Source organism: Leptodactylus fuscus, chromosome 10 (assembly GCF_031893055.1).
Source record: "Leptodactylus fuscus isolate aLepFus1 chromosome 10, aLepFus1.hap2, whole genome shotgun sequence".
Classification (NCBI taxonomy): Eukaryota; Metazoa; Chordata; class Amphibia; order Anura; family Leptodactylidae; genus Leptodactylus; species Leptodactylus fuscus.
The window spans coordinates 22,642,359-22,650,733 of record NC_134274.1 but is presented as its reverse complement, the minus strand read 5'-3'; positions in this window follow the sequence as shown (position 1 = coordinate 22,650,733).

Here is an 8,375-nt window from a genome sequence, read left to right as displayed (position 1 = left end):
AGGCAGTGGCGTAACTAGGAATGGCGGGGCCCCGTGGCGAACATTTGACATGGGGCCCCCCCGACACCGAAGATCTCGACCGAGTCCCTCCTACGCATTCCTGCGCGCTCTATTATGTCCCTTAGTGGCCCCTGCACACAGTATTATGCCCCATAGTGGCCCCTGCACACAGTATTATACCCAATAATGGCCCCTGCACACAGTATTATGTCCCTTAGTAGCCCCTGCACACAGTATTATACCCAATAATGGCCCCTGCACACAGTATTATGTCCCTTAGTAGCCCCTACACACAGTATTATCCCCCATAGTGGCTCCTGTACACAGTATTATCCCCCATAGTGGCCCCTGCACACAGTATTATCCCCCATAGTGGCCCCTGCACACAGTATTATGTCCCTTAGTGGCCCCTACAGGACTAAATACTGTCACCGCTGACCGCTATACCAGGACAAATTGTGGATAAAAAAAAATCTGGTCCTGTGCATTACAATTTAGTAACTCCATGTGCCTCATAGTAATAGCAGTTAACCCCATCATCTCCCTCACATTAACCCCTGTCTGCCTCACCATAAGAGTTACTGATATGTGAGAGACATGGAGGTAATAATAAAGTATCTTCATTACTATTACCCCCATATGTCTCACATATCAGTAACTCTTATGGTGAGGCAAACAGGGGTTAATGTGAGGGAGATGATGGGGTTAACTGCTATTACTATGAGGCACATGGAGTTACTAAAACACAAGTAATCCCCCAAATGCCTGATAGTAAATAAGTAACCCCAGTACGTACCTGTGTAGCTTCAGTTTCATTTTCCTGGAGCAGCTTCTTCCTCTTCTCTTCTGTGCAGGACGGCAGGGATAAGCCCCGCCTCCTCCTCTCATTGGTGGGCAGAGGACAGCAGAGAAAGGGAGGGGGGAGAGAGGGGGAACGTCCTGCAGCGCTGACAGGAGCCAGACCTGCAGCTCCTGTGTCTCAGCCGTTGCTGCAGCTTCGGGGCCCCCTGTTGGTGGAAAGTATTCCACCAACAGGGGGCCCCGATCATTATACTCGGGGGTCCGAAAAGACCTCCGAGCATAATGATAGCGGCGGTAGCAGCTGTCACTGGGCCCCTAATGTCCCGGGCCCTGTGGCAGCTGCTACCGCTGCTATGGCGGTAGTTACGCCACTGGACAGAGGTGACCTCCATATGTACAAGGATATTGTAGCCGGGGGGGGGGGGGGGGGGAGCACTACTACCTTAATAATACAGATGGATTGTTACAGCAGTGACCGATGAGGTTGTGGATGGCTAGCCGCTGGATGTCAACTAGACCATAAATTGATCATGATAGATAAGCTATGGTGATGTCACAAGTGACCTCATGTCTACTAGGGAGCTGTGACATCACAAGTAAGTAACTCTTGTAACACTACAATTGTGTTTCTATCACCTAAGCTGATATGATGTCACAACTGGGATATTGTAAAGTGAGCTGATGTGTTTGGGTCAAGTGAGCTGCTATGACATCACAACTGTTCTTCTGTCATTCAATCTGCTGTGACATCACAAGTTGTTTTCAGTGAAGAAGGCATCACTGCTGAACAATGAATTAGTTCCTTTGTAAAACACAATTCCCTTCTGCAGACTGTAACACAGTAATGTAACATCCCTCATCTATAAGATATTCCCAGTTATCTCTATGTCACTATTAACCTCAGCACTTGCAGCATTTGGGAAACTCCCATGATGTCACTGGAGCAGGAATGCTGGGAGGTGTAGTACAGCAACAGATGAAGGGTCACATTACAGTCTCACCATCCCTGGAAAGTGATCACTTTATTCAGCTGGGAGAAATGAATTGAGAAAACGTTAAATTGTGTAATGCTATTGACTTTTAGTAAATTTAGGCTCGATGTCAATTGCTGTCTATGGAGCCAAATCGATGGGAAGATTAAATTTCACTGAACAGTTTGACTGAGATTCTAGCCAGACTGCAGATCATTGGAGGTGAAAGCACTCAACACATAGAGACCCAGCTAAATGTTCTACAAGCTCCATCTGACAGCAAGAGATGGCCAGAAATGTGTCCTGGGGGGGGGGGGGTTAGAATCATTAGTAGAGATAGATAGATATAGATAGATCATAGATAGATAGATAGATAGATAGATAGATAGATAGATAGATAGATAGATAAATAGATAGATAGATAGATAGGAGTAGATAGATAGATAGATAGATAGATAGATAGATAGATAAGAGTAGATAGATAGATAGATAGATAGATAGATAGATAGACAAATAGATAGATAGATAGATAGATACTAATTAGAAAGAATGATAAACATTAAACATATACAGTATATAGACTATTTCATGGATTTAGATTTTAGAATGACCCATACTTTTACAACTTTAAGATAGAAAGAAAGAAAGAAAGAAAGAAAGAAAGAAAGAAAGAAAAAAAAGAAAGAAAGAAAGAAAGAAAGAAAGAAAGGAGAATTAGGTAGATAGACACTAAGTAAAATATACATAAATATTGATCAAATATATAATTTGATAGTATATTTTTAGAAAGAAAGCTACTAGAAACATAGATAATGTTACAGATATTAGCTAGAAAATAAATAGTTATTAGGCAGTTACACAGATAAGATTTTTAGATAAAAAGATACGAAGAGAGAGAGATAGATGCATGGATGGAGGAATAGATAGATAGATAGATAGATAGATAGATAGATAGATAGATAGATAGATAGATAGATAATCTTGGAATTTCACTGCATGCCAGGGTTTCTGTTTTCACATCAGGAGTACTACAGGTTTCAGACCATTGTCTATATCTCTCATACTGTATAATAGAAAGAATCCCCAGGTGCCTTTTATTCCAATCGTGATATATTAGAATGACACTGTGTACTGTGCAGTCTATATTTATCTATGTATCTATAACCAGCCATGAGAACCCTCACACCTCTCACTGCTGCTAACAAGTAGGAGCTGTCACATAAGTGATCATCTCTGCTGACAAATTACATATTACCCTCTCAATATAGATAGAGCCGTTTTTAGGGAAACCAGGCTACATCAGACTGATCTATCTATCTATCTATCTATCTATCTATCTATCTATCTATCTATCTATCTATCTGTCTGTCTGTCTGTCTGTCTGTCTGTCTGTCTATCTGTCTGCCACAAGGTTTCATCTAAGTAAACTATCTCTGTATAGATTCTATTTGCCAGTTTTGATCTTTCTTATTTCTCCATAATATATCTAGATACTGGGATTACAGATGGAGCAGTGACTGTAGTCTGTATATGGATGTGCACACACAATTCTTTATTTCCACTGTGGATTCTAAGGTGTCTTTACTAGGAGCACAGAGAAGAAGTAGGAGGACACATTGTCTGGAAGCCTCTATCCATGGGGGGAAGTCTTCTCTTGTGTCTGGGATCCTCAGATGTGAAGTTCAGTTCCACCATTTAGTGTTCTAAAGTTGCTCAGGTCCTTCTGATCCATAGCAATGAGGAAGAGTCAGATATTCTCAGCCTTTCCTGTATCCTGCATGTTCCCTTTCTATAAATGCCAAGGGCACCAGAGGACTTGATATCCATATATGTAATTTCTATGAGTTATACATATGTACCTGCTTTATTGGGCAGCATCTATATCTATAGGATTCTTATTATTTTTATTCCATGATTTTTTATAAACCTAAATCCATTTTATAGAGCTCATCCCCACAAACACATTAATGGACATTTTATCTAATAAGAGAATCCACCAAACATCGTACAGAGTTGGTAACGTTCTGGTTCTGGCTGGTTGGAAAGCAATATGGCAGACAGGATAGAATCATGGTGTGCAGGATCCTAGAAAAGCTGAGTGGTAGCTGTGCTTGTTGTTAGAGGTCAGGATAGATGTGAATTAATAGATGAATGTATGAATGTCCTTTAAGTCTAGTGAATGGTTGGAAAGGGTTAATCCATGGGGGGCTAATGAGGAGGGGGATGCTTCTTGAACCCTTCGTCAGCTTCTTTCCTTCTGAGTGCTCCTTCCTTTCCTAACCACAAGAAGTTTGGTTGATGGAGCTGGCGCCAGAGGGTTCCCAGCAGAGTTCACTGGGCAGGTAGGGCTGGAAATGTGATCCTTACAGACAGGGGAGATCCAGGCAGACAGAGAGCTCATCAGGCCCTGTACACACTTATATTGTGTCCATCACCGGCTAAAGTGGCCTTTCAGCTAAGGTACCGGCTTACTGGTGTGTGCACCTCAAAGGTACAAGGAAATCCTGTTCCTTCCATTAACTCCCATCTATGGAGTGACTGGAGATTGTCCCAGTATAAGGACACATTCCCATCTGCCACAACTAAAGTTATCTTCAAGAAACCGCACACAACAGCAGAACCTTCTCAGACACATGGACAACACTGAGGGGAACCTAATCGTCATCCCATTCCCCAGCCTGGCAGACAGCTTGTGCTGAGACTTCTGGTTCCTCCTTGTATGGTATACATTGCCTGAAGTGCAGCCATTGACAGCTCCAGGAGGTCAATAATAGACTTGGATTTCTCAGATCCCTTTGGGGTGGAAGGAGCTCAGGATCACTTTATAGCAGATGGGATCCTAGGACTGTAACCATATGGTGGTAACATGTTGTGTTATGGGGGCATTGTCTGTAAATAATAGCCAGACCCCCCCTCCCCAAATATATACAATGTCTGACAGTCTCATATTTTATGTAGGTTATTCCAGGGAGGAAATATTCTGAAAACCTGTATCCTAGATAGTCAGCTCCTGGGAGCAAAGTCATGAAAGCTGCACAAGCCTGTGTTATGGAGTCGGCAAATGTAGTCGGGTTTGTAACAGTTTAAATAATAATGATGAAAGCCTGCAAGTATATTGTATTAATGGTTTATAAGTAATTTTAGGCTTTCATCATATGATAGATAGATAGATAGATAGATAGATAGATAGATAGATAGATAGATAAATAGATAGATAGATAGATAGGAGATAGATAGATAGGATATATATATATATATATATATATATATATATATATATATTGTGAAGGCCCCGACAAATATATATATATATATATATATATATATATATATATATATATATAGAGAAAGACTAAATGATTAGGTCAGAGAAGTGCTGATTATTATTATTATTATTATTATTATTATTATTAATAATAATAATTAATAATAAAATAATATAATAATCATCAACATCAAATATTATAATATATAATAATAAAATGAAGATAAAAATAATAAAAAATAAATAATATAATAATCATCATTATCATATAATATATAATATATTAAAATGAAGATAAACATAATAAAAAATAATAAAAATAATAATGATAAAAAATAATAATAATAATTAAAAGCAGAAATATTATTGAATACATTTTGTTTTCATTCCCTCTAAACTTATTCAATAGCATTACTCTACATGTCTATACCTATTATATACGTTCTAATAATAATAAAGGGAAGTGAACATTTAGTTTTTATTATCATCATTACATTTATTTGTTGCAGTATATTTCTAGTAATTCTCAACTCTGAATCCATATATTTAATCAAAGGGATTATTTTTTATATTAACTACTTACATTAAAAGGTGAATTTTGAGAAATATAATTTGTGTCTGTGAAATGGATTCAGGTCATTTATTCCAGAATAGAATGATGTAAGATTTATTCTGGTAATAATCTTTTTTTTAGCATTGTTTTATTGTGCAGGATGATGATGATAATACTAATATTCTAATAATAATGGGCGAATAATAACTAAAATAGTGTCTAATAAAAAAATATCAAAATAATAATAATATATTAATTACTATGAAAGGTAAAAAATAATATATCATATTGTTAATATTATAGTTTTATTAATATTATGGTTTAGTAATTTTATGACTTTTATATAATTCTTAGTAATACAACTAACATGAGTTTATATTATTATTATTATTATTATTATTATTTTTATTATTTACTATTATTTGAGAAGTTATAGGCCCATTAGTCTGCATTCTGTCCTATTATCTGATTCCTATTAATTATTTCATTCGCTGATTCATTCCCCTCTCATTCCTTCCTTCTTGTCCATGTATCCTTCTCTGTATATTGGAGCTCTGCTCTTGTCTCAGATGTTGCTTTTGCCACTGAATTATTTACCTATGAAGGAAACTCTTCCAAGTCTTCACTAATGGTCTTAAATCTTGGAGGAGAATCGTCCCATGAAATCTTAATGCTGGTCAATTGCTGGACAGAAGAAAACAGAGGATCGTGTATGAAATATTCATCTAACAATACTGCATGTCAAGGAAAAGCCCCCTGATGCCAATCAATTGAGTGCAAAGCTTTGCTGACGATTCCCCTACAGACAGATTGGATCCAGAACTGAGCATATGAATTGTTCTAGTATCGTACGACGTCTTGTGTGCGCCTTATGTGACTGTAACTACAGATCTGTCCCTATTCACTATAGACACTGCAGACCCTCTGTAGCTCTGGAGCTAAATTCACATTGCAATAAATAAGTCGCACAAGAATACAGACGTCGCACGATAGTAGAAATATTCTGGCGCATAGTAGATACGATCTATTTCCCCCTTCCTTTAGAACAGTAGAATGGGAATTTGTTCCATTTTACAATTGTTTTAGCTTGATGTCCAGAGTGTATTTTTTTTTAATTCTATGTAAAACACATCGCTTGAGTTTAACTTTAAAAAATAATAAAGAAAAATTCCAAAAAATAATTAAAAATAAAAATAAACAATCCTACATACTGATGTTGCACCCAATGTATTCTGCAATAAAATAAAAATAACACTTTAGTAAAATTGGATGCAAAAAAATGATCCTTTGACAACCTCATTTCTTTATTTCTATGCAGCAGTTTGTATGAATTATTATTAATTCTGTAAGAAATGTAATTTCAAGTTTCCTTAATGGATCAGTTTTCTCAAAAGAAAAAACCTGGAGTAATGGGAATGACAGACCCAGATTCTTCCCACCTGGCCCCTCCATTGCTCCTGACCACACATAAAAACACATTTTCACCAATGTATCCAAAACAGTAACTGAAAGCAACTGAATGTCAATTTTACTTTTTGGATTTTTTTTTCCTTAAAATTCTGTAGGTCATGGTCATTTGTATTTCCCTGCACAGTCATAAGGTGTAAAGCTTTGCTGAAGGTATGAGGGTCTGTATCTGTTCTGGAGGGAAATGAATAAGGAAAAACATACTGGGGTTAAAGGGAGTCTGTCATCAGCACCCACATATCAACCAGAACTGCAGAGCTATAGATTAGGGTCACCCAGTGTTTCCCCTTGTAAATTGCTCCCTCTGTTGGTGAGATATCACCTTTGTTTGTCAATTTGCAAATGGAGCAGCAGGGGTGTGGCCATTTACCTCTTTGGAGCAATGGGAACACCCTCATTGCTCCAAATAGCTCATATACAATTGACAAGAAGGGCGATATCTTGGTAATGGAGGTGCCAATTCCCAAGGGGAAAAAACTGAGATGACCTTAACCAATCATCTGTCTGTATGATGGATTCTGGTGACAGTCTCTCTTTAAGATTATCAATTGTGGACAAAAGATGTATGGAAAGGAATCAGCTGTGCAATTTCTTAAAGGATTCCACAAAAAATTAGCTCCATATGTTGGGCCCTTAAAATAGATTGAAGACAACAGGCAGCCCAATGGATTCCATTGGTTCCATCCTATTGTTCTGTTGATATCTTTGGTTGCTTTTGGTTTTGCAAAGACAATAACGAGATTGGTTTAGGCTCGACTTATATTAAGATGCGGTCACATCTGCACTTGCATTTCAATGAATAGAGCCTTCAATGCAGGGATGGACACAGACAGCTAAGGGCCCCTGTACAAGAGCAGTTATGGGCCCCTTGTTTTCCAATATCTATGTATAGAGCGGCCCCAGGAGAAAGCTGTTGTTATGGTATTTGGCCCCTGTGCAGATGCAAAGGTTACATCAATGGTACGTACATCACTGGTCTAATGTGGATGGGAACCTGGTGTCCAGACTAACTGGGACACAACTGGTGACTTTGCAGGTAACATTTCTCCATCCAGTGCCTGAAGACATCTGCTATCACCACTTATGCTGCGGGACACAAGTTTTATCTTTTAGAAGACTATTGGATCACTGTTGTCATCAGAGGAGAACTTAGGGCAAAAAATTTAATTAATGGGTTTTTCTGTGAACCTTTTTTCTTTATTCCTCTGACAGATCAGAAAATACAGTGCAGATGTCCACACAGTATAATGCCCCCCTTGGTGCTCACACACAGTATAATGCCCCCCTCCCTTGGTGCCCACACACAGTATAATGCCCC